Genomic DNA, 26,739 nt, shown 5'->3' on the forward strand with positions numbered 1-26,739 from the left:
AGTAAAAGAACTCACTGATTTAAGTGGCTAAACTCAGGGTTCCTTTGGAAAAATAGTAGTGCGTTGAAATTTTGTTTTGAGACCATTTAGTAGAGAAAATTTTAAATTATTTCCTGCAATTAACAAATTTTATGTGCTAATACTTTAACATTATCAGTGAAAATCAAGGTAGAAAATAGATTATAGGTGTATTTCTTCCAAAATTAAAATAACAATTAAATACAGTTTTATGCTTAAGGAAAAAAGAGATATTCCAAGTTCCTCTACCACTTACAATGCATAGTTACATAAAAAACATAATCTAATCCTATCTTATTCTAAACAAAAGCTTTAGAAAAATATTCTTAGTGAATACAAACACATACAGGCTTCATTTATCATTTGACTCTGTAACTGTCCAAGAGATGCTATCATGACCATTAGTAGGAGATGCCCTTCCACAATTTCTTCTCTTTAAAATGTTGGGGTTCCAGATGGAAGACTAAAAGATAATATAGGAGTAATGATGGATGAAGGCAGAAATAATGGAAAAGCTACAAATGCAATATATAGCTGGAATACACATTCTCATTGTTCCTGCCGTAGAAATTCAGGTTCATCCTTAGATACCAGCTCAAGATGATCTCCTCAGAGAAGTCTTCCCTAAACCCCTGTTGTGGATTAAATTATGTCCCCCCAAAAAGATAGTTGAAAGATATTTGGAGACATAATGATACACAAGGAGGAAGGCCATATGATAATTCAGGAAGAGACCAGAGTGATGGAGCTACAAGCCCAGCAATGTCAAGGATTGCTGGCAACCACCAGAAGCTAGAAAGAGGCAGAGACGGACTTCTCTCCTTAGAGCCTTCACAGAGAGTATGGTCCTGCCAACATCTGGATTTCAGACTTTTAGTTTCCAGAACTGTCAGAGAATAAATTTCTGCTGTTTTCAGTATGTGGATGTTTGTTGTGGCAGCCCTAGGAAGCTAATTTACCCCAGACTAGATCTATTTTACTTTTATAAACCTCCATGAGATTTTTTTCCTCTTCTTTACAGCCCTTTCAGAATTAAGATGAATGTATTAATGTGTAATTAGTTTTAAGTATCTTCTTACTTGCTAGAATGTAAGAATATTCTGTGAACAGGTACCAGACAGGTTTTGTTTACTCCCTGTATCTTCAGTACTACTACATTCCCTGGAATAAATAGGTACTCAATAAACATCTGTTAAGTGCGGAAATGAATTTCTACTCTGTTTCTTCTTAAATACGTATACATAATAACTCCATGTAATACTGAAATCAAATCTGTCAGTTCCTATGTGAGTAAGAAATCTTTTGGTTGCATGGAATAGAAAACAAAATCAAAAAGCTAAAATAAACAAATGAACTAAATATACATTGGCTTTACATCTTAAAAATCCAGTGGTACAACTAGCTCTGGATGAAACTTTACTCAGCTGTTTAAACAATATCACTAACATCTGGATTATCTCTCTCTGTTCTGCCTTCACTTATGCCAGCTTTATCCTTAGGAACTACATGGTGATTCCCCTGCTGGTCAAAAAACAACTAAGTCTTTGCCAAAAAAACTGTTAGAACTGATAAACAAATTCAGTAAAGTTGAAGAATACAATATCAACATACAAAAATCAGTAACTTTTCTATATTTAAATAATTAACTATCTGAAAAAGATATTAAGAAAACAATCCCATTTACAATCATAACAAAAATTTAAATATTTAGATATAAATTTGACCAAGAACGTAAAAGACCTGTACACTGAAAACTATAAAACACTGGCAAAAGAAACTGAAGAAAATACAAATAAACGGAAAGATAACCCTTGTTCATGAATTGGAAGAATTCACAATATGAAAATGTCCATACTATTCAAAGCAATTCACAGATTGAATGTAATCCCTATAAAAATTTCAATATTATTTTTCAAAGAAATAGAAAAAAATTCTTAAGTTCACATGGAACCACAAAAGACCTCAAATCGACAAAATAGTCTTGAGCAAAAAACCCCGAAACTGGAGGTATCACATTTTCTGATATCAAAACTTAACGCAATTGTTATTTAAAAACCATAGTATTTGTATACAAACAGACACATCAACTGAAGCAGCAGGAAGAAAACCCAAAAACAAGCCCCTGCATTCTTAGTCTATTGATTTTTCACAATAGCACAAGAACATACAATGGAAAAAGAGAGTTTCTTCAATAAATGGTGTTGGGAAAATTGAATATTGACATGCAAAAAAAATTAGACCCTTGTATATGAAAATCAACTCAATATGGGTTAAAGACTCAAGTATAAGACCTCAGGTTGTAAAACTATTAGAAGAAAACTTAGGGGAAAAGCTCCACAGAATTGACCTGAACAATAATTTTTGAGATATGATCCCAAAAGGACAGGTAACAAAAACAAAAATAGATGAATTGGATGACATCAAACTAAAAATCTTCTGCACAGTGAAGGAAACAATTAACAAAATGAAGAAACAGCCCACAGCATGGGAGAAAATACTTGCAAACCATGCATATGATAAGGGACTAATATCTAAAATATAAAAGGAACAGCTTGAAAAACTCAATAGCAAGAAAACCACTCAATTAAAAAATTAGAAAAGCTCAAACAGGTATTCCTCAAAAGAAGGCGTACAAATGGTGAAGAAGTACATGAAAACATGTTCAGCATTACTAATCATTAGGGAAATGCAAAATAAAACCACAATTAAATATCACTGAGATAAGTGTTAGAGAGGATGTGGAGAAAAGGGGACTCCTGCACAGTGTTGGTGGGAATGTGAATTAATATAGCCATGATGGAAAATGGTATAGAGGTTCCTGAAAAAACTAAAAGCAGTACTACCATATGATCCAGCAATTCCACTTTTGGGTATCTATCCAAAGGAACTGAAATAAATTATGTCGGGGATATCTGCACTCCCATGTTCATTGCAGCACTATTCACAATAGCCAAGATATGAAATCAACGCAAGTGCCCATCAACAGATGAATGGATAAAGAAAATGCGAGATATATATATATATATATATATATATATCACACAAAGGAATATGATATATATAATACTATATATACACACACATATACAGTACTATATATACACACATATACTATATATACACATATACACACACAAAAACATGGAATACTATTCTGTATATATACTATATACTATACTACACATACACACATACACACACAATGGAATACTACTCAGCCTTTAAAAGGGGGGAAATCCTGTCATTTGTGAAAATATGGGTAAATCTGGAGGACACTGTATTAAGGTAAATAAGCCAGTCACAAAAAGACAAATACCACATGATCTCACTTACATGTGAAATCTAATAAAGTTGAACCACAGAAATAGAGTAGACTAGTGGTTACTGGAGGCTGGGGTAGAGGAGTGTGGTGGGAAGAAAGGGAATGAGAGTTGCTGATGAAAGGGTACAATGTTTCAGATAGGAAGGAGGGATAGGGTGACTACAGTCAATAACACTGTATTGTATATTTCAAAATAGCCAAGAGTAAATTTCAAATGTATCGCTATAAAAAAAGATAGGTGAGCTGGTGGCTATTTTAATTAGCTTTATTTAACCATTTCACATTGTAGACATATATCAAAACATCATATGTTCTACCCCTACTCCTAAGGCATCCCCAAGCCTCACACACTTACATCTTATCTAAAAGGACAAAGATCAGTGATCATGGCTATGCATATCATAGACTTTTTTTCTCTTTATTAGTCCAAAATTGGACAAGTCTGCATTCGTGAACAAATCAGAGGGCTTAATTCAAAGGCTGGAGATGGGATTCATCTTATACCCAACTACAGGCTGAGGACTTGAGTAGAGTAAACTCCTTATGGAAAATCTGAGTAACGTTGGTGAGAAATAGGAGTGGATCCTGAGGTGACAACCAATGAATATCTACATTGGTTACAATAAAATATCCTCAGGTTGAAAATATTTGGCTTATTCATGAGGAATCTTGTGCAATAAACTAGATGAATTAGTTTTAAAATGTATGACCATATTTCAATGAACGAATGGCAAGTCAGTTTTCTAGATGTGGTTTTAGGATTCCAACTGAATTAATTTAAACTGTCATTCTTATTACATTTTACATATGTATTAAGAGTAGAATGATGTAATTTTTATTGCTAATATTTATTCACCTCTCTTAGCCTGCTTAGAATAAAATCATGAAACTAGCAGATGATAAATCGTTATTATAGTCATAAGAGAATTCAGACTCAAATTTAGTACACATTCTTCAAATGACTCATAAACATAATTCCATAATTTAAATTAAATTTACAAATATTACAGACATTAAAGTGATATAGAAAATGTTAATAAACCTGAGAAGTAAAGCATAATCTACATTTTCTTTATGTACATGACAATGCATTGCTTAACAACAATACTTTAGTAGGAAAGTTAGTCTGTAAAATAGATTATTTGACCCAGATGTGAACCTGGGAAAATTTTGATTTATACAAAGATTGTAGTAGACAGTTATCTTAGGCCCGTGATAGGCACTGATATACAAAACAATAATAATAATAGATAACATTTGGTGACTACTTATAAATATATACAAAATACAAATTCAGCTTGAGTGACAGTGATACACAGAATGTTGCAATCTACTCAGAAATGTTCATCAATTTATGTTTTATTATATGGAATCACTGTCTGCATGTCTTTTAAAAAGTGGACAGGCAGAACATATATATATATATATAAAAAATATATATATATATGTGCAACATTTTAGGGGGAGAAAGAAAGGAATATTAATTTAGCAGGCTTAAGTACTCTGTCTCTGAAGAGAGTTTCTCTATGGTGGGGAATTGATAGAGTTTCCTACAATCTGAGTGAAATATTTTTCAAGAACATCCAATGATCTTTTATTTTATGCTCACTAAATAGATTTTTCTGATTCACTTCCTGAATGTCTGATTTATAGGAAAAGATTTGCCCTGGCCAATGGGCTGAGGTGTTGATGTATACTCTAATTTAAATTAGTAAACTGGCATTCTGGTTTCAACAGTGTCTTGTGGGCTTGACAAATTTGTCTTATCAGTTCAGGGAGAATTGATGAAACTGAACTCTTGGAGCAGTCCACATAGAACAAAACATGGTACCATGGTGGCCGCTTCACTGTGTGGCCCCTAATCATCCCTTGCTTCCTTCTTCAGTTGCATGTATTGGGATAATTAATGCAAGGAAGGGTAACAGAAGAAGTATAATTGTCATTTTATAAAGAAAATGAGAGTGGACATAACACTTTATAAATAAGCTTAAACAGAAAGTGTTCAGAGTTCCTAGTCAAGAAACTCTACTAGAGCTAGATAAATAAAGCAGAGTAACTATAGCATATCTATGAGGGAATTAACTGTAATGGGTCTTATCTGAAAACATGTACAGTAAATCTTCACTATTGTCCATAGGTGCTTGGAAACCACAACTTGAAGCAAAATGATGTTTAATGAAACCAATTTTACCATAGGCTAATTGACAAAAGAGTTAAGTTGCTACTGCATATTTCTGGTCACAGAAAACCTCACTACACTTCTAAATAAAGATTCCAAGCACTTATATTAAACATTAAAATAAATGTGAGCTATATATACATTTAAGAAAGATTAATCAAAATGAGTAACATAATTATTTACCTAATTTTTGGTGAATCAGGAATGAAGGAAGTTGTAGTGGTGATGGGTTAAGTCAAGGAATAAATGTTTGCCAAGCAAAAATTGTCAGCACCCCCTTACCACCATGCAGTTCAAAAACAGTAATAAAAATGGTGGGCTCCCAGTCAGGGACTTACAGATAAATCCTCCTTATCCCTGGGACAGAGCACCTGGGGGAAGGGGTGGCTGTGGGTACAGCGTCAGCAGACTTAAACGTCCCTGTGTGATGGCTCTGAAGAGAGCAGCTGACCTCCCAGCACAGTGTTGGAGTTCTGAAGAGAGCAGTGGACCTCCTAGCACAGTGTTCGAGCTCTGCTATGGGTCCCTGACCCTCGTGTATCCTGACAGGGAGACACCTCCCAGGAGGGGCCAACAGACACCTCATACAGGAGAGCTCTGGCTGGCATCTGGCAGGTGCCCCCAGGGATGAAGCTTGCAGAGGAAAGAACAGGCAGCAATCTTTGCTGTTCTGCAGCCTCTGCTGGTGATACCCAGCCAAACACGGTCGGGAGTGAACCTCCAGTAAACTCCAGCAGACCTTCAGCAGAGGGATCTGACTGTTAGAAGGAAAACTAACAAACAGAAAGAAATAGTACGTCCACTCAAAGACCCCATCTGAAGGTCACCAACATCAAAGATCAAAGGTAGATAAATCCACAAAGATGGGGAGAAACCAGCGCAAAAAGGCTGAAAATTCTAAAACCAGAATGCCTTTTCTCCTCCAAAGGATCACAACTCCTCTCCTCACCAGGAAGGGAACAAAACTGGACAGAGAACTGGTTTGATGAATTGACAGATATAGGCTTCAGAAGGTGGGTAATAACAGACTCCTCTGAGCTATAGGAGCATGTTCTAACCCAATGCAAGGAAGCTAAGAACATTGAAAAAATGTTAGACGAATTGCTAACTAGAATAACCAGTGTAGAGAAGAACATAAATGAACTGATGGAGCTGAAAAACACAGCACAAGAACTTCATGAAGAATACACAAGTATCAATAGCTGAATTGATCAAGTGGAAGAATGGATATCAGTGATTGAAGATCAACTTGATATAAAGAGAAAAGGCAAGATAGAGAAAAAAAGAATAAAAAGGAATGAACAAAACCTCCAACAAATATGGGACTATGAGACAAGACCAAACCTAGGTTTGACTGGTGTACCTGAAAGTGATGGGGAGAATGGAACCAAATTGGAAAACACTCTTCCGGGTATTATTCAGGAGAACTTCCGCAATCTAACAAGACAGGCCAACATTCAAATTCAGGAAATACAGAGAACACCACAAAGATACTCCTCAAGAAGAGCAACCCCAAGACACATAATTATCAGATTCACCAAGGTTGAAATGAAGGAAAGAAGAGCAGCCAGAGAGAAAGGTGAGTTACCCATAAAGGGAAGCCCATCAGACTAATACCCATAAAGGAAAGCCCATCAGACTAACAGGGGATCTCTCAACAGAAACCCTACAAACCAGAAGAGAGTAGGGGCCAATATTCAACATTCTTAAAGAAAAGAATTTTCAATCCAGAATTCTATATCCAGCCAAACTAAGCTTCATAAGTGAAAGAAAAATAAAACCCTTGACAGACAAGAAAATGCTGAGAGATTTTGTCACCACCTGGCCTGTCTTACAAGAGCTCCTGAAGGAAGCACTAAACATGGAAAGGAACAACCAGTACAGCCACTGCAAAAACATATCAAATTGTAAAGAACATTGACACTATGAGGAAACTGCATCAACTAAAGGACAAAACAACGAGCTAACATAATAATGACAGGATCAAATTCACACATAACAATATTAACCTTAAATGTAAATGGACTAAATGCCCCAACTAAAAGACACAGACTGGCAAACTGGATAAAGAGTCAAGACCCATCAGTGTGCTGATTTCAGGAGACCCATCTCACAGGCAAAGACACACATAGGCTCAAAATAAAGGGATGGAGGAAAATCTACCAAGCAAATGGAAAGAAAAAAAAAAGCAGGGGTTCCAATCCTAATCTCTGATAAAACAGACTTTAAACCAACAAAGATCAAAAGAGACAAGGGCATTACATAATGGTGGTAATGGGATCAATGCAGCAAGAAGAGCAAACTATCCTAAATATATGTGCACCCAATCCCAATATGGGAACACCCAGATTCATAAAGCAAGTTCTTAGAAACCTACAAAGAGACATAGACTCCCACACAGTAATAATGGGAGACTTTAACACCCACTGTCAGTATTAGACAGATCAACGAGACAGAAAATTAACAAGGATATTCAGCACTTGAACTCAGCACTGCACCAAGTGGACCTAATAGACACCTACGGAACTCACCACCCCAAATAAACAGAATATACATTCTTCTCAGCACGACATAGCATTTATTCTGAAACTCACCACGTAATTGGAAGAAAAACACTCCTCAGCAAATGCAAAAGAACTAAAATCATAACAAACAGTCTCTCAGACCACAGTGTAATCAAATTAGAGCTTAGGACTAAGAAACTCACTCAAAACCACACAACTACATGGAAACTGAACAACCTTCTCCTGAATGACTTCTGGGTAAATAAAGAAATGAAGGCAGAAATAAAGATGTTCTTTGAAACCAATGAAAACGAAGACACAGGTACCAAAATCTCTGGGATACATTTAAAATAGTGTGTACAGGGGAATTTATAGCACTAAATGCCTATAAGAGACAGCAGGAAAGATCTAAAATTGACACCCTAATATTACAATTAAAAGAAATAGAGAAGCAACAGCAAACAAATTCAAAAGCTAGCAGAAGACAAGAAATAAGTAAGCTCAGAGCAGAAGGAGGTAGAGACATGAAAAACCCTTCAAAACAATCAATGAATCCAGGAACTGGTTTTTTGGAAAGATCAACAAAATAGACCACTAGCCAGACTAATAAAGAAGAAAAGAGAGAAGAATCAAATAGATGCAGTAAAAAGTGATATAGGGGATATCACCAATAATCCCACAGAAATACAAACTACCATCAGAGAGCACTATAAACACCACAAATAAACTAGAAAACCTAGAAGAAACGGATAAATTCCTGGACACATACACCCTCCCAAGACTAAACAAAGAAGTCGTCGAATCCCTGAATAGACCAATAATTAGTTCTGAAATTGAGGCAATAATTAATAGCCTACCAACTAAAAAACATGCAGGACCAGATGGATTCACAGCCAAATTCTACCAGAAGTACAAAGAGGAGCTTGTACCATTTCTTCTGAAAGTATTCCAAACGATAGAAAAAGAAAGAATCCTCGCTAACTCATTCTATGAAGCTAGCATCATCCTGATGCCAAAACCTGGCAGAGACACAACAAAAAAGGAAAATTTCAGGCCAGTATCCCTGATGAACATTGATGTGATAATCTTCAACTCAAACCGAGTCCAGGAGTACATCAAAAAGCTTATCCACCACGATCAAGTCAGCTTCATACCTGGAATGCAAGGCTGGATATACGCAAAATACAAAACTCGATAAACATAATCCATCACATAAACAGAACCAATGGCAAAAACCACATGATTATCTCAATAGATGCAGAAAAGGCCTTCAACAAAATTAAACACTTCTCCATGCTAAGAACTCTCAATAAACTAGGTATCAATGGAACATATCTCAAAATAATAAGAGCTATTTATGACAACCCCATAGCCAATATCAGACTGAATGGTCAAAAACTGGAAGCATTCCCTTTGAAAACCAGCACAAGACAAGGATGCCCTCTGTCACCACTCCTGTTCAACATAGTATTGGCAGTTCTTGGCCAGGACAGTCAGGCAAGAGAAGGAAATGAAGGGTATTCAGATAGGAAGAGAGGCAGTCAAATTGTCTGTGTTTGCAGATGACATGATTGTATATTTAGAAAACCCCGTCGTCTCAGCCCAAAATCTCCGTAAGCTTATAAACAACTTCAGCAAAGTCTCAGGATACAAAATGAATGTGCAAAAATCACAAGTATTCCTATAAACCAATAATAGCCAAATCATGAGTGAACTCCCATTCACAATTTATACAAAGGGAATAAAATACCTAGAAATATAACTTACAAGGGATGTGAAGGACCTCTTTGAGGAGAACTACAAATTACTGTCAAGGAAATAAGAGAGGACACAAACATGGAAAAATATTCCATGCTTATGGATAGGAAGAATCAGTATTGTGAAAATGGCCATACTGCCCAAAGTAATTTATAAATTCAGTGCTATCCCCACCAAGCTACCACTGACTTTCTTCACAGAATTGGAAGAAACTACTTTAAACTTCATATGGAACCAAAAAAGAGCCCACATAGCCAAGAAAATCCTAAGCAAAAAGAACAAAGCTGGAGGCATCACCCTACCTGACTTCAAACTATACTACAAGGCTAGAGTAACCAAAAAATCATATTACTGGTACCAAAACAGATATATAGAGCAATGGAACAGAATAGAGGCCTCAGAAATAACACCACACATCTACAACCATCTAATCTTTGACAAACCTGACACAAACAAGCAATGGGGGAAAGATTCCTTATTTAATAAATGGTATTGGGAAAACTGGTTAGCCATATGCAGAAAACTGAAACTGTACCCCTCCCTATACCTTACACAAAAATCAATTCAAGATGGATTAAAGACTTAAATGTAAGACCTAAAACCATAAGAATCCTAGAAGAAAACCTGCGCAATACCATTTCAGGACATAGGCATGGGCAAAGACTTCATATCTAAAAAACAAAACCAATGGCAATAAAAGCCAGGATTGACAACTGGGATCTAATTAAACTCAAGAGCTTCTGCACAGCAAAAGAAACTATCAGCAGAGTAAACAGGCACCCTACATAATAGGAGAGAATTTTAGCAATCTATCGATCTGACAGAGGGCTAATATCCATAATCTACAAAGAACTTAAACAAGTTTACAAGAAAAAAAAACAACCCCATCAAAAAGTGGGCAAAGGATATGAACAGACAATTCTCAAAAAAAGACCTTTATTCTGCCAACAAACATGAAAAAATGCTCATCATCACTGGTCATTGGCGAAATGCAAATCAAAACCACAGTGAGATACTATCACATGCCAGTTAGAATGGCAATCATTAAAAGTCAGGAAACAACAGATACTGGAGAGGATGTGGAGAAATAGGAATGCTTTTACACTGCTAGTGGGAGTGTAAATTAGTTCAACCATTGTGGAAGGTAGTGTGGCGATTCCTCAAGGATCTAGAACTAGAACTATTATTTGACCCAGCAATCCCATTGCTGGGTATATACCCAAAGGATTCTAAACCATTCTACTATAAAAATACATGCACACTTATGTTTATTGCAACACTATTCACAATAGCAAAGACTTGGACCTAATCCAAATATCCATCAACGATAGACTGGATAAAGAAAATATAGCACATATTTACCATGGAATACTATGCAGCCATAAAAATGGATGAATTCATGTCCTTTGCAGGAACATAGATGAAGCTGGAAACCATCATTCTCAGCAAACTATCACAAGAACAGAAAACCAAACACTGCATGTTCTCAGTCATAAGTGGGAATTGAACAAGGAGAACACATGGACACAGGGAGGGGAACATCACACACTGGGGCCTGTTGGCGGGTGGGGGGCTAGGGGAGGGATAGCATTAGGAGAAATACCTAATGTAGGTGACGAGTTGATGGGTGCAGCAAACCACCATAGCACATGTATACCTATGTAACAAAACTGCACATTCTGCACATGTACCCCAGAACTTAAAGTATAATTTAAAAAAATGGTAGGCTCGCTGAGCTCTTTTCTCCTGCATCATTTATTGCAATGCATTTGTATGATTATCTTATACTTTATACATTATTATTTTACAATCATCTGTATTCAGTCATTGATTTTCCAACCCACTTTTTCCAGTTCAGGGTCACTTCAGGGTGCAACGCAGGATCCAGTCCCCGAAAAGATGATGTTATTCCATTGCAGGGCACACTCACACATAGTTGTTCCATTGCAGGGCACGCTCACACACACACACCCTCATGCCAACTGACACCATATACACATGCCAATTAACCTAATGTGCATGGCTTCAGGATACGGGAACAAACCAGAGGACCTGAAGAAAACCCATGTAGTCATGAGGAGAATGTGCAAACTCCAAACAGACAGTGACCTCAGAAGGAATTGATTATTTTTCTCATCAACGTTACAACAAAATGTTATTCGAGTACCTGTTGCATATTGCAATTCATTTTTAGTCTAAACTCAAGGTTTTGTGTTAATTTCTCAGAAATTAACATTTATTTATATTTCAAGGAGGAAAACAGCTCACCATTTTTAGTAAGGTTTCTCAGATATTTTTACTTTCTTCTCAATGTGTATTTCAACTTAAATGGAAAAAAAAAGGAAAAATAAATATATGATAAATAAATACATTATTTTTAAGGGTTTGGAAGATTTTTTTCTGTAACATTTAATTCACTGAAACAGCCAAGGCTACACAGCCAAATCACTTACAGGAAAACTGAAATGCCAGTTCTACTGCTCTGATTTTAACTATTAAAATGGCACATTTTGAAGTATACTACACGACTGTTTTATTTTTGCTGTACATTCATCCATGCATTCAACGATTATGTACCAGGATATAATGATGAACGAGACATCCAAGTTTGTCCTCATAGAGTTTATAATTTAGTAGGGAAGAAAGACAATTATAAAACCAATTACCATAAAGAATAATAAGGGCTCATGATGTACCACATAGAACTTCTATCAGTTAGTTCCATTAGTTCAAGCAGCAACTCTCAATTACTTTTCTGCCACAGACCCCCAAATAGATGATATTTCCAGTGAGATACCACCTGTTTGGCAATAGTCAAGGTTATGTTCAATTACCATCAAGGCTACTAACTCAGTTCTTTTTCTTTCCATCAGAAAAGTTTATTGGAACCTAAACGAGAGAGAACAATATAATGTAGATGAACTGTAATTAGCTTGGAAGTGAGTAAAAGTAGCTTGAAAGTAAATCATTCTTAAATTGACCTGCTTGCTGCAAACCTCAAAGCTTTGGGATGACATACCAGAGTCTTAGGACGATTTATATGCTCAACACTCAACAACCATATACATGATATATATTTTTTTGAGATGGAGACTTACTATGTCACTCAGGCTGCAGCACAGTGGTGGAATCTCGGCTCACTGCAACCTCTGCTTCCCGGTTCAAGCAATTCTCCTCCCTCAGCCTCCTGACTAGCTGGGATTACCGGTGGCCACCACCACGTGCAGCTAATTTTTGTATTTTTAGTAGAGATGGGGTTTCACTATGTTGGTCAGGCTGGTCTCGAACTCCTGACCTCAGGTGGTCCACCTGCCTAGGCCTCCCAAAGTGCCAGGATTACAGGCGTGAGCCACCGCACCTGGCCCATTTACATGGTATTTATTCAGTCTTTCAAAATGGTTTTTGAGACACAACTGACGCGGATAAAATATTTATGATAAATATGACAAAAAGTTTACAATACTTTTTATACATGAAGAATTCATGATCTCAAAGAAAATGAACAAATACCAAGAAAAGATCATGTATAGATAAAGAAATCCAATGACTAATAAATACATGAACAAATAGTCCAATTACAAGTAGAATATGAAAATGAAAATAGATAACTAGATATTATTTTTATATATCAAATAAGGAAAGATTAAAAAGAAAATTACTACGTATTGCTAAGGAGGCTATAGTTGAATCTGTACCCTCTTGGACTTTGGGTAAGAAGACATGGTTTATTGCTTTTAAGAATATTTAATTGCAAGACAAAGAATACACAACATAATGCCATAGGAGAAAGAGTTAAAATAAATGATTTACTTCATGAAATTATCGCATCAAGAATTCTTATATTAACCTTCAAACAATGTCAACAAATAGGCTTTCAAATGGATCTATAAAGAGGCTCCCATTATGCTAGGAACACACAGTGAGAAAGAAAATGACAGTGAAGAGGAGGGGTGCCACGAGCTTCCTGAGGCTGGCCACCCATCAACCTATGAAAATGGTGGGGAACTTGGCATGCTTTTCTTGGCAGACTTCAATGCAAGGGCAGTAATGAAGAAATCAAGGCACTATGGAGGTGGAAAAAAAATGGGTAGAGTGGAGGAAAAGAAAAAGCTTGCTGTATGATGCATTAGACCATGGAGGAGGAAAGAACTAGTTCAGAAGTAGAATAGCTGTGGTCAACCCTCTGTAGAAACCTGCCCTTCACTAGGATCTAGATAATAATGATAGATTGGAAATGTTTGAGAAAGGTACCTTCCTGCTAAGTTCACACTGCTTGGTGCACAGGCTGCAATATCAAATTGGAATTTCTAATTCCTCTTCACCTAAGAGATAATGGGGAAAAAACTTTTACTCTCCTCTGCTAGGTGGCAAAGTGTCCCACTTAAAGTGTGCAAAAGGATTGAACATCCATTCTTACTTCTCCACATTCAGGAATCAATAAAGGAATTTTTGTCCTTTTTAAATTGTGATTTTAAAAATTATTTGCCTTCTTTTTTCTTTCCTTCCTTTCCTGTTTTCCTCCCTTCCCTTCTTCATCCCTCCCTCCCTCCCTCCCTCCTTCCCTGCCTTGCCTGCCTTCCCTGCCTCCCTCCCTCCTGGATTCCTTTTCTACCTACCTTCCCCTTTTGCATATGAAACAAAGGAAAACACCAATCCTCTTCCCCCACCCGTAATCAGCCTCTAAAATCCTAGAAGGAATGGAAGGAAAAGAGTCTATGAAGATTTCCCTGACTACAAAGAATATGTGTGTGTGGAAAGTGTAAGTGAGGAATATGTGAGGCAGGGCGGGGGAGGAGATAGTAAGAAGAGTCAATGTGCTATAGAGATGGAAAAATGCATGAAAAGACAGAAGGGAGTCGTGTGGGATACTCTCTGGACACTCTGTGCAAGTTGAGAGTATATATAGCAAGAGAATAGTAGCAAAACTATGTATCAAGTTTACAGAGTAAAGCTTTAAATTCATCTAATGTGCTCAAGCACAAATTAGTTAAATTGAATTTGCCATGCTCAACATTCATGCTTCTCAGGTCTATATATAGTTATCACCTATCATTCTAACCTGAGGTTATAACATGTGTGGGCATGCTTGCTTGAAAAACGGGATCATTCCCTGCCTGTTCCCCTAATCAATTGATAGCAGCTACTGGAGACACCTTCAGGATGGAGAACAAACATTTTTTAAGTCCAAGCTAAGAAACATAGTGTCTGAAATGAAATATATCAAGCTGTTGCCTGTGGTTATAAATGGGAAGAGATCCTGGACAGTCTTTCTTTTCTTTTCCTATCTTTTCTCTTATTCTTTTTTCGTATTTAAAAATTTTTAATAGTCTTTATTTTCTGTAGTTTATCCAAATGAAAAAATAATGCTTTAGAAGAGCACCATTGGTTTACATGTTTGCAAATCTCTTTAACATTTAGCTTAATAGATTCTCATATCTGTGTTCAATTTATTGCAATTTATCGTTTTGATTGGGGTATGTTTGATAAGTATTTGGAAAATGGAGCAGCAGTATTTTAATAGCTTTCTTTTTAGATAGTTGTGAATATTCTTTGATACTACACCAAAACTTGACAATAATTTCTTAAAGTTTAGTTGTGATGTCTTGTCTGAAAAAATATCAAATAACTTTGCTTAATTTGTTACGTGCTTGATTACATTAAAGTCCATTGATCAGTTTTGCCTTTTGAATGGATGTTTTTCTCCACCAGGGTTTTGTAACATCTATACATCATGGAGCTCTAAATGTTGACACATTTCATCATAATATATTTTTAAAATCCTTTGTTTCTGTCATCACTTATTCATCACAAAATGTGCTAAGTATTGAAAAACTGAAAATGTCATTGTGGCAGATACAAGGTTTCCAAAATTTAAATTTTCTCTCGAAAGCAAAATTTTGTCCTTGACAACAATTTTAGAAAAACAACATCTTGATATATGTTTACTTTTCTTAAAATGAGAAGCTCACCTTTATATTAAAAAAGATGTCGATAATACTCTAGTCTGATAATCACAGTGTGTCTGCAAGTTGTTCTGACAAGTAAAAAAAAGCATTCCATAAAATGTAAAGTTTGTTCGACTTGCAACTCAGTTATACAAGTGCTGCTTCTCAAGACAGCTGTCCTATTCCACAGTACAGCAGAATACTTTATGCAAACTTCCAATTTTGTTGCACATAATATTAAAAGTATATGCACTCGAGATTTGCAATGTAATATAATGAACTTTTTAATTCTACTTAAATGGCATTTTGAAGTGAATCTATATTTCACTGTAGATGGATGCATATCTGTGATTACTGGCACAGTTGGGTGTTACTGCCTTGAATCATGCTAAGGTGCCAGCAGTCTTACCTTGTTTTTATACCATCTGTGCAAATGTCAACCCAATAAAAAAGACTAACATTTTTGAATTTTGACCTCATAAACTACCTCAAAGGGTGAGATTTTTAAAAAGTGAAGAATGCAGATATATTTAAAACCCTATCTCCTCCAACCTAAAACTTACTTGTCCCTCTTCCTTTCTAGAGAGGAACACTATCCTAAGTGAGTGTGCATTCTTACCATAGTGCGTGTAAACTTTTTCAGCATATGTACATATTGATCCACAATATGTACCACTTTAGGTGGTTTCAAACATTACCTACATTATATTTATATATTTTATTACGTTAAACATCTTTTTATGCAAACCATTTTATTCCTCTCTCCAGTATGCCCTAATATACATGTTGGTACATGTAGATAAACTTTACTTATTTTAAAGGCTGTACAACATTCCATTATATAAATATTCAACTTTTTATGTATAAATAAATACATATGTAACATTGATCTAGTTCTTTTCACCTATCAATAGAATAGACCCTTGGGTAGTTTCCAAGATTTTGGCACCACAAACACTGCTGGTTTTAACACCCATAGACATATCTCAACATGTATAGATATGAGAGTTTCTTTATATGTATTTATGTAGAAGAGGTACTGGGCTATGCTGGTTGGTTAAAAAAAAAGAAAGAGGCCAGGCGCGTTGGCTCACGCCTGTAATCCCAGCACTTTGGGAGGCCGAGGCGGGCAGATCACGAGGTCAGGAGACGGAGACCATCCTGGCTAACACAATGAAACCCCGTCTCTACTAAAAATACAAAAAATTAGCCGGGCATGGTGGCTGCACCTGTAGTCCCAGCTACATGGGAGGCTGATGCAGGAGAATGGTGTGAACCTGGGAGGTAGAGCTTGCAGTGAGCCAAGATTGTGCCACTGCACTCCAGCCTGGGTGACTCTGTCTCGGAAAAAAAAAAAAGAGGAAAAGAATAAAAGAAAGAAAGAGAGAAAGAGAGAGAAAGAAAGAAAGAGAAAGAAAAGAAAGGAAGGGAGGGAGGGAGGAAGGAAGGATAAGAGGATGAATTTACTCTGTTACTGATAATATAAATCTATATATTTATAGGTTGGCTACATTATGGAGCAAGCCTTTCTGGTTTTAACTGGGAAGCAAGTTACTATAATAAACTATTTGTAATATCCCTTCTACAAGAAAATATATTTCAAATATTAAAGAAAATGAAATCAAAAGACAATGTAATGAAATATAATGTGCTTTTAAATTGAGAATTGGTAACCTTTTTTATTTATTCCTCCAGAATTTAGTAATAATATAATAACAATAACTTTTAGAAATAATGTTAACATATGGCACATTCATCTCTAAAATCCTCTACTCAGCAAAGATAAGCTCAAAGAGAATCCCATTTCCTAATATTTAAGAGAATCAAAGAAAGAAAATGGGAAACATTTTTCACTAAAGCCTATAATCATTGTTCCAATTTCTGAGGTCTGAGGGTAAAGTAAAAATGGTGGATAATGGAGAGTCATTATCATGACTTAAAGGAAATAAATTACTCTCCCATAAATTCTGGGTAATTTGTCTTTTTCAAGCTATCTAGTAATGAATTTCTATTTGTTTACAAATCAGGTAGGAACACCTTTTTCACAAATGGCTAGGGCAACTTGCCATATTTTATCTGTCTTCATTTATCCAAAGTTTGTATGGATCTAGAATTTTTATTTCTTTTTTGACTTTAAAGCAGATAAGTATGAAATTCCATATTTGCTGACTGAAAAGGTATAATCATTTCTAAGGGCTAACTTCATTTAGTTACAAGTGTGCTATCACTACATTGGTAAAGAAAGATCTAAGTGGAATGATCAATATGTGGGGAAACTCTGAAGAACTGAATTGGATATGAGCTGATAAAAAAAACTTAACTGCTTCCTATTAACAGAATATTCTTGTTACTTCTCAGGTATTAGAAAAGACTTTTCATGATCTTATTTTTCTAAACAGAGAGCTGATAAATTATTATTTCTCTGTATTTTATTTATTCTTCAGAAAAGTCATGGATTGCCTGTGGGAGGTTTTTAGAGTCAATTAAGTTCATCAAGTCCTATAATACACCAGAAACTTTTAAGACTCAATTTAGAGTAATTAGCCATAGTAACTTTGAAAACATCTAATAAATATGTTTATTATTCGTTTCTAATAGGTGTTCTAAAACTATATGAACTTTACAAAGCTGTTTATGGTTGCATTTATCAAGATTCATTTAAAACAAAGGGATAAAAGCCTACCTAACCTCTTTAACATTATAAAAGTTGGAAAAGTAAATGTAATGAAGATCACTGATGATTTAAATAAAAATCTCACAGGATAAAGTTGAAGGACTTAAGGACAAATGCAACTTTTTTTTTAACATTTGTTACACTGAGTAGTCAAGGAATTTATTCCTGACTTCAAATAGACATCTTTTTTCTGCTGAATTGCATTATCATTTTAGATTTAAAAAGTGAAGCAAAGACTACTGTGTAAATACTATTAAGCTCTTGTCTAACTATGTTATTAAAATTTATATGTAAGTTCCAAGACATTAGGTTTACAAGCAAAATCAGAATGAGAACATATATAAACAGAAGAGTCACTCACCACCCACAAGAATTCCTCCAGGCCCTCCAAACTCTTCCTTCCCATAGGCTAACAACAACAACAACAACAAACCATAGGCTAACAACAACAACAACAACAAAAAGGCAACTATCAAAACTATATAAAGCAGCTATGTAAATTATAAAACATAAATCCTGGTTTTATTTTGTAGTAAGGTAAAAATCAGAAACAGTCTACAAGGTCAGAAAATAAAATCACAGAAAAGATGAGTACCTTATCCTGGAAAATTTCACTCTTACAACAATCAAGTAATGTGTCCTCTTCCCTACCATTTTAATCATCTCTGTCTCTGTATTTCACAATTTATTTTGAAACTTTTACAAATGCAGTGATATACTCATAATAATTAAAATGACAAAAACATATGTATTGTGATTTGTTGCTATGGAGAAGTTGGTATTTTTTCATCTGGCATCTATTAGCTATTTATTTCTGCCTATCAGTTTTTCCCCTTGAGAGGTGATACTGGATGATGGTTCAGAATATAAACTTTGGAGCATGTGATTTGAATCTGAGACACACACAACCTGTATAACCTGGTAGAAGTTACTTATTCATCTAAGCCTTTTTCCTCATCTGTAGAATGGAAATAATATTAGTACCTATGGGCTAATATTTCTTTTTCTGGGGATAAAATATATTAATATATGTAACATGCTTAGAAAAGTGCTTGGCACATAGTAAACAATGTAAAAGTTTTTGCTATGATTATTTGTTTAAATATGGTCTACAATATTCACTGAAAAAAAAAAAAAAACACTAATATCTTCAAGAAGGATACATTCCGGGTGCAGTGGCTCACACCTGTAATCCCAGAATGTTGAGAGGCCAAGGTGGGTGGATAACTTGAGGTCAGGAGTTTGAGACCAGCCTGGCCAACATAGCAAAACCCCATCTATACTAAAAATACAAAAATTAGCCAGGTAGCCAGGTGTAGTGTGGCATTGCCTGTAGTCCCAGCTACTTGGGAGGCTGAGGCAGTAGAATTACATGAACCTGGGAGGCGGAGGGTGCAGTGAGCTGAGGTCACATCACTGCACTCCAGCCAGGGTGAGAGAGTGAGACTTTGTCTCCAAAAAAAAAAAAAAAAAAAGGATACAGAGAGTGACAAAAAAAGAAGTTACCACTTTTTTGATCTTTACTTCAAAGATTAATGAAGTAAAGGATCTTTGATTGTAAGGGAAACAGGTGGCTGTGACCCAGTGGGCTACTAATGTCACTGACTCTGCATTGGTCACCAGGGTCATTTCAGCTAATGTGGATATAGATGTCTCACCCACAGGAACCTGAGCTTGTTTGAGGAACTCAGAGACAATCGAGCATAACACCGTTTTGTACAACAGGACTTGTTTCTGATCAGCTCCTCCATGAGTTTTACTGAGTAGTTTCCTCTGTGAGGAAGCTTTTTGTTTTCAGTGCTACACTGACTTTGTCAGTCCGATACTCAGATTTGATATTTGAAGACCCACATGTGTCGTATCTGCCTTGTTCAGAAGTATGTCACATTCTCAATACCGTTCTACCAAAACTAAAAGTCATACTTTTATTTTCCCACCTGCTTTTTAACTTTTCTTCTTGCATAATTGGTTCAGAATTTGGGAGGAAAAGTGGAAGGATAAAATTTCTGGGATCTTAAGTCATACTCTTGTGTATTTTTTTGCAAAAAACATCAAAAAAGAAGTGTAATTTCTAGACAGAGGTTTTTCACAATAATATTTCAAATATATATATATATGTTTTCCAACTAATTGCTGGAGATGGACTTCAAGATTTTACTGTACTTAAGAATAACAGACAAAAGTCACAATTTACAAATTTTAATGGACATCTAAGGGAGAATTAGATGTCATTAATTATAAGAACTGGAACTTAAGCATATAGATGGAAATGGGAACCTGACATTTATTTGAAATCATTATCTACTCAGATTGAGTAAAAACGTTCATTAGGCAAATGTATGAGTACTTCACGTGCATTATAGAGCCAATGATTATATTGTAGAATGACATTGAAAAGATGGCAGTAAAGTTATATATATATATATATATATATATATGTATATAGAAGTATGTGTGTGTGTGTATATATGTAGAGGACTATGTGCTCGCAAACGAGACGTTCTGATAAGTCCTGCTCTTGCAAACGAAGCAGGGTGTTCCCGATAAGTCCTGCTCTTGCAAACAAAGCAGGGCGTTCCTGATAAGTCCTGCTCTTGCAAAAGAAGCTGGGCGTTCCTTCCCTGTAAACAGGGAGGACAAAGGAGCCAGCTGCAAACAGCAGACCCTGGGGGCTTATTTATGTGTAAACATCTTGAAAATCCAGAAAGTCAGGGAAAGGTCAGAAAAACAACAATGCGTCTTGTGACTTGGCAACATTCCACAAACGGCTGTATAAAATAAAGCAGAGTGCACCATTTGAGGTGGCCGCCATGTTTGTCTTGTCTTGTGTTGTCTTGTGTGTTCATTCCTTTGTTTAGGAAACACGTGGACCCCAACATATACACACACACACACACACACACACACACTTCTGATTTCTTCAAGCATATATGAAGGAGGAAGGAGGAAATGGTGTTAATTGGGGATGAAGAGTTGATGTATCTGTGACTCCTTCCTGGAGGGTGGGTTCTGGACAGCAGCTTTTCTGTGCCACGTAACCACTCCTAGAGTGTGCTTTTCTGTTTAGGATCCTACCCAGTTTAATCTGAGGGCGTGGATTAAAATTGACTGCCACAGATGCAGCACATGATCTCCTCAGAAGTTTTCTGAATAAAGACCACGTAACACCCAGCAATGTTGGAGAATCAGGCTCTGTGCTGAAACCCTCAAGTTCTCAGTGTGTTTGTGCTCCTGCAGCCTTGATCACAGGGACAGCAACCATGAATCAGGGGCTGGAGGTCTGTGTGTGTAGGAGGGATATTCTAACTCAGTTATTGTGGAAGAAATGAAAGTATTTTCTAGGCGGTCAAAACTGTTACCATTTATTAGGGAAGAGGAGGAATGATGCTTGCTTGGGTTCTGTGTACCTTCTTATAGTCATCAGTATTCTATTAGGGAAAGTTTGGGGAATGGAATAAAGAGTCAGAAGTCTGTTTAGGAAAACTAATTTGGGGCTAACCTTCTTATGCATGGGAGGACAATTGTCTGTGTTTATTTGGTGGGCTCTGAGAATCATTCATTGTTTTGTTCTTCCTCCTTCATATATATATGCTTGAAGAAATCAGAAGTAGTTTCTTCTTCTGATATATGTTGAGAAGAACAGATAAGATTGCTTAATTAACACCAGCTGAGAATAGGCTGATAACAGATGGGAACAAACTAATGTAGTATTTCAAGGTGAGTGAATTTGAAAAAATAGCAACATTTTATGTATATGAGTCTAAAAACCACTTACTCATTTTACCATTATGACTCTTTAAATCAGTTTTTTTAGTTTTATATTTTTTCATCATATATAATTATGAGTAGAAATTGGTATAACTTAAGCATATGTGCTTTTGCAAATAAATCCTTCATTTTTATAGAAAATAAAACCTCAAAGAATGAATAGTGTATTATATTCTTGCCCATCTAGGTTATTTAAGCCTGACCTACTGAGGGCTTACACTTATTGGTAGTTACTGCGTGCAAGATATTGATTGGTCTAAACATTTTACCTCATTTAATCCTGACAATAATTCTTGCAGATAGTTACTAATATCCACATTTTTCAGAAGTGATTTTTTAAAAATTTATTTTAGAGAAGCTAAGTGACTTGCAAAGTCCACACCGTTTTTATGCAGTGAAGTTGGGTTTTGGAGACCAGAAGTGTAACTAAGCCCTGCTCTAAAACTCTTTGAGGAAGGCTTAACTAATACATCTATTAGAAACAGGTTATCAGTAGGCATCTCAGGAGGCATAGAGATGATGAAAGAAAAAGAAAAGTTATACAGTAGAATGATAGATTTTGGATATACCTTGAAAGAAAAAATGCCAAGAATGGGAGTTATTAACATGGCCTAAAATCAACCAAAGCCTAATGAGATTATACATCATAATATGAAAAAAAAATTCATGCAAAATTAAGTGCATGATGTGTTATAGTTTATCGTTTTTTTTGTTTCTGTGTTTGTTTTGCTTTGCAAGTAAAAGACCATATCATGAAAGTCAGGACTTTCAGAATGACAGAGTGATGAGTGTGGCAGACTCCCCACCAACCCAGAAAGTAATCATCTAACTGGATAAAATGATTAAAAAGAAACCAATTATTTAAAGTTGCTGGAAACGGCCATCGTCATAAGAGCATCAAGAAAATAGCGAAACAATCATCTAGGAAAATCAATTAAGTCACTGAAAGAACAGCAAGAATCTGTAGCACTTGAGCCACAACTTACTCTTCTGCCCCGTCCCCATCTATGTAATCTTTTCTCTGGGCCACTACTGTGGGAGAGTGAAGACAAGAAGATAGTGCTCTCTCTCCCACCAGCTCTAAATCTAGGGCTATGGGAGGGGCAGGCCACAGCTATTTATCATCACCACAGCCCAGCCCTGTGTAGTAGAAACAGGATTCTAGACATTAATAAAACAGCATATTACGTAATTTCATTTATATGAAATGTGCAAAGTAGGCAAAGCCATAGAGAAAAAAAATCTTATTAGTGGTTGCCAGGAGCTGGGGGGAAGACAGAGTAGACTGTTCCTGCTCACGACTATGGGGTGATAAGAAATGTTCTGGAATTAAATAGTGGGGTTGGTTGTACAATCTTGAGAGGGTACCACAGACTACTGAATGAGTGGATTATGTCATGTGCATTATAACTCATAAAAAAGGAAAATAACAAAAAGTGACAGCACCATAGTATTTTACTCATTGATGCTGCTAATTAACATTATCTCTAGCATCTCAGAAACTAAAAACAAACATAAACTCCTTAAACTGTGATTGCAGCCTCCAAATCACATACAAATCAAAACATTGAAGTCTAACTAACCAAGAGGGCTTAGATACAGCCTTTAACCAGTAAGTGACCTATACTGACCCAGGGTGATGTAGAAGTAGACAAGCTAAAAGATAAAAGCAAAGAAAAAAAAAATGTAAGGAGAAACCTCAGAGGCTGCACACTATGTGATAACATCAAGAGCTGATTTCTCTTCAGTAGCAATAAAAGCCAGAAGAAAATTGGATTCTATAGTCAAAGTATTGAAAGTCAAACTACATATGTGAACCAAGAATCTAGTATGCATAATAATTAAGGCAAAAAGGAGGACAAAATAAAGATCTTTCCTGATAAACAAAAGGGGATAAAATTAATTATTAGTAAACTTTCCTTACAAGGAAAAATAAAGAAAAATTTTTAGGCTGAAAGCAAGTGACACCAGACAGTAATTTGAATCTACACAGAAACGCAAAAAGCATTGATAGAGGTAATTTGTAGACTACTATTAACAATAATGTAATTTTGTACTTACTCTCATTTGTTCTTCTGACTTATTTAAAAATCAATTATCTATATACAATCAAAAGGCAGAGAAAATGAAACTGAATTTTAAAAAGACTCATCTGTATGTTGTCTGTAAGACTCTTTATACGTATGCACACACACACACAAACACGTTGCATATGTTATTAGCCCAACTATACAGTTATATAGGTGTGTATGTGTGTACATATATGTGTGTATATAGGTATATAACTGTGTGTGTGTGATTGTATAGTTGGGTTAATAACATATACAAGTGAAATTCATTAAACAATACCAGCATAGAGGAGACAGGTAGAAACAAAGCTGTATTCAAGTAAGAAAATAACACCATATAGTAACACAATTCTATAGAAAGAAATGAAGAGAATCAGAAATGGTAAACATAAAGGTTAATATGACAAACCTATGCTCTCCTTTCATCTTTCAATTTCTTTTAAAAAACATAAAATTGTATGGTTATAATTATAACAATGCATTATTGATTTTGTTACATATACAAATGCAGTATATATAATAACAGCAGCAGAAGGAGAAAAAAGGAATGGAACTATACAGGAATTATGTTTCTATATTTTCCTGGAATTAGTTAACATTTGAACTAGATATTTGATAAGTTAAAAGGTATAAGACAAAACCAACCACTAATAAAATAATTTTAAAATACAATTTAAAATGTATTAAATTAAAATGTTACACTAGAAAACATGTACTCAATTTTAAAATATAGTAAAATGAGAAATAGAGAAAGGAAAAGAGATTGAGATATGTTCAAAACAAAAAGCAAAACGACAAACTTATTCTAACCATATCAATAATAACATTAAATGTGAATGGATTAAATAATACAATCAAAAGGCAGAGATTATAAAACTGAATTTTAAAAAGATTTATCTGTATGTTGTCTGTAGGACTCTCTACATTCAAAAATACAAGTATTTTGAAAGTACTACGAAAGACCTATGATATAAATAGCAAACACCAGAGAAGTGGGATGTCTATATTATTATTCAAAATGTAATTTAAAATAAACAAATAAAAATGTTACTAGAGAAAAATAGCAACATTTCCTAGTGATTAAAGATACAACAATTATAAACATATATGTACTCAGTTACAGAATCCCAAGATACATGAAGCAAAAACTGACAAAATCGAAGGAAGAAATAGAAAATTCAAAAATAGTTGAAGACTTTAATAATCCACTTTCAATAATGAATAATAAAATAACTAGAATAAAGATTGATGGGGAAATGGAAGACATTATTAACACTATACATGTGTATGTATAACCATATCTATAGTTAAACCTAAGAAACATCTCTGGAACAGGCTGCTCAATAGAAGCAGAATACATATTCTTCTCAAGCACAAATGAGACATTCTCCAAAATAGACTATATGCTGGGCCATAATAAGCCTTAATAAAATTTTAATAATTGAATAATATAAAATATATGAAGCATGTTCTCTGATCACAATAGAATGAAATTACTAGCAAATGACAGATGGAAATTTGAGAACTTCAAAAAGATGTGAAAATTAAACAATAAACTCATAACTAAAATGTTGAAATCACAAGAGAAGAAGCATCTGGAAGTGAATAAAAAAGAAAACATCATATGTGAAAACTTGGAGATTCAGTTAAAGTAATATTTAGAGGGAAATTCATATTTGCGGAAAACAAAAAAAATTTCAAGTCAACAACTTAAGTTTTCACCTCAAGAAACTCGAGAAAGAAGAGAAAACGAAATCTAAAAGCTAATCTAAAGCAAGAAGAAAGAAAGAAGAAGTATTAGAGCAGATAAAAATGAAAGACTAGAAAAAAAATGGAGAAAATCAGTAAAATCAGAAATTGGCTCTGTGAGAATACCAACAAAATTGACAAGTCTTTTTCTTGAATTATTACGAAAAAAAAAAAGAAGACTCAAATTATTAACATAAGGAATGACAGATGGGACATTGCTACCAAATTTATAATAATAAAAAGGATTACAACAAATATTATGAACAGTTGTATGCCAAAGTATTAGATAACTTGCATGAAATGGGAACATTTCTAGAAAGACAGAAATATCACCAACTAAAGAAGAAAGCCCAGTAAATATAAAAAGAAATAAATGAAAAGAAATCTATACCTCAGCATGGAATAGTAAAAACTAGAGAAGATAACCAATAAAGGGAAAATTTTAAAATAGGGCTAAAAAACAACATCACCTGTAAAGTAGCAACATCTGACTGAAAACGGACTTCTGTTGTTACTCACATCTTACAGGTATGGACACTGATACAGAGAGTGGATGAGGAACAGGAATAGGTCACACAGTGGCTTAGTGGAGACAGAACATGAATCCAGGCGGTCAGCTAAGAGTCCATGGTGTAACCCTGAAACTTTCACCGCCATATTGACTCTCCCATACTCATTCCTTATTCCTCAGAAAATGTTGGGGCCAGAGAAAGGAATGGAAGAATTTGAAAATGGAACTATTGGGACTGTGAC

The sequence above is a fragment of the Chlorocebus sabaeus genome, chromosome 18 (assembly GCF_047675955.1).
Source record: "Chlorocebus sabaeus isolate Y175 chromosome 18, mChlSab1.0.hap1, whole genome shotgun sequence".
NCBI classification, from domain to species: Eukaryota; Metazoa; Chordata; class Mammalia; order Primates; family Cercopithecidae; genus Chlorocebus; species Chlorocebus sabaeus.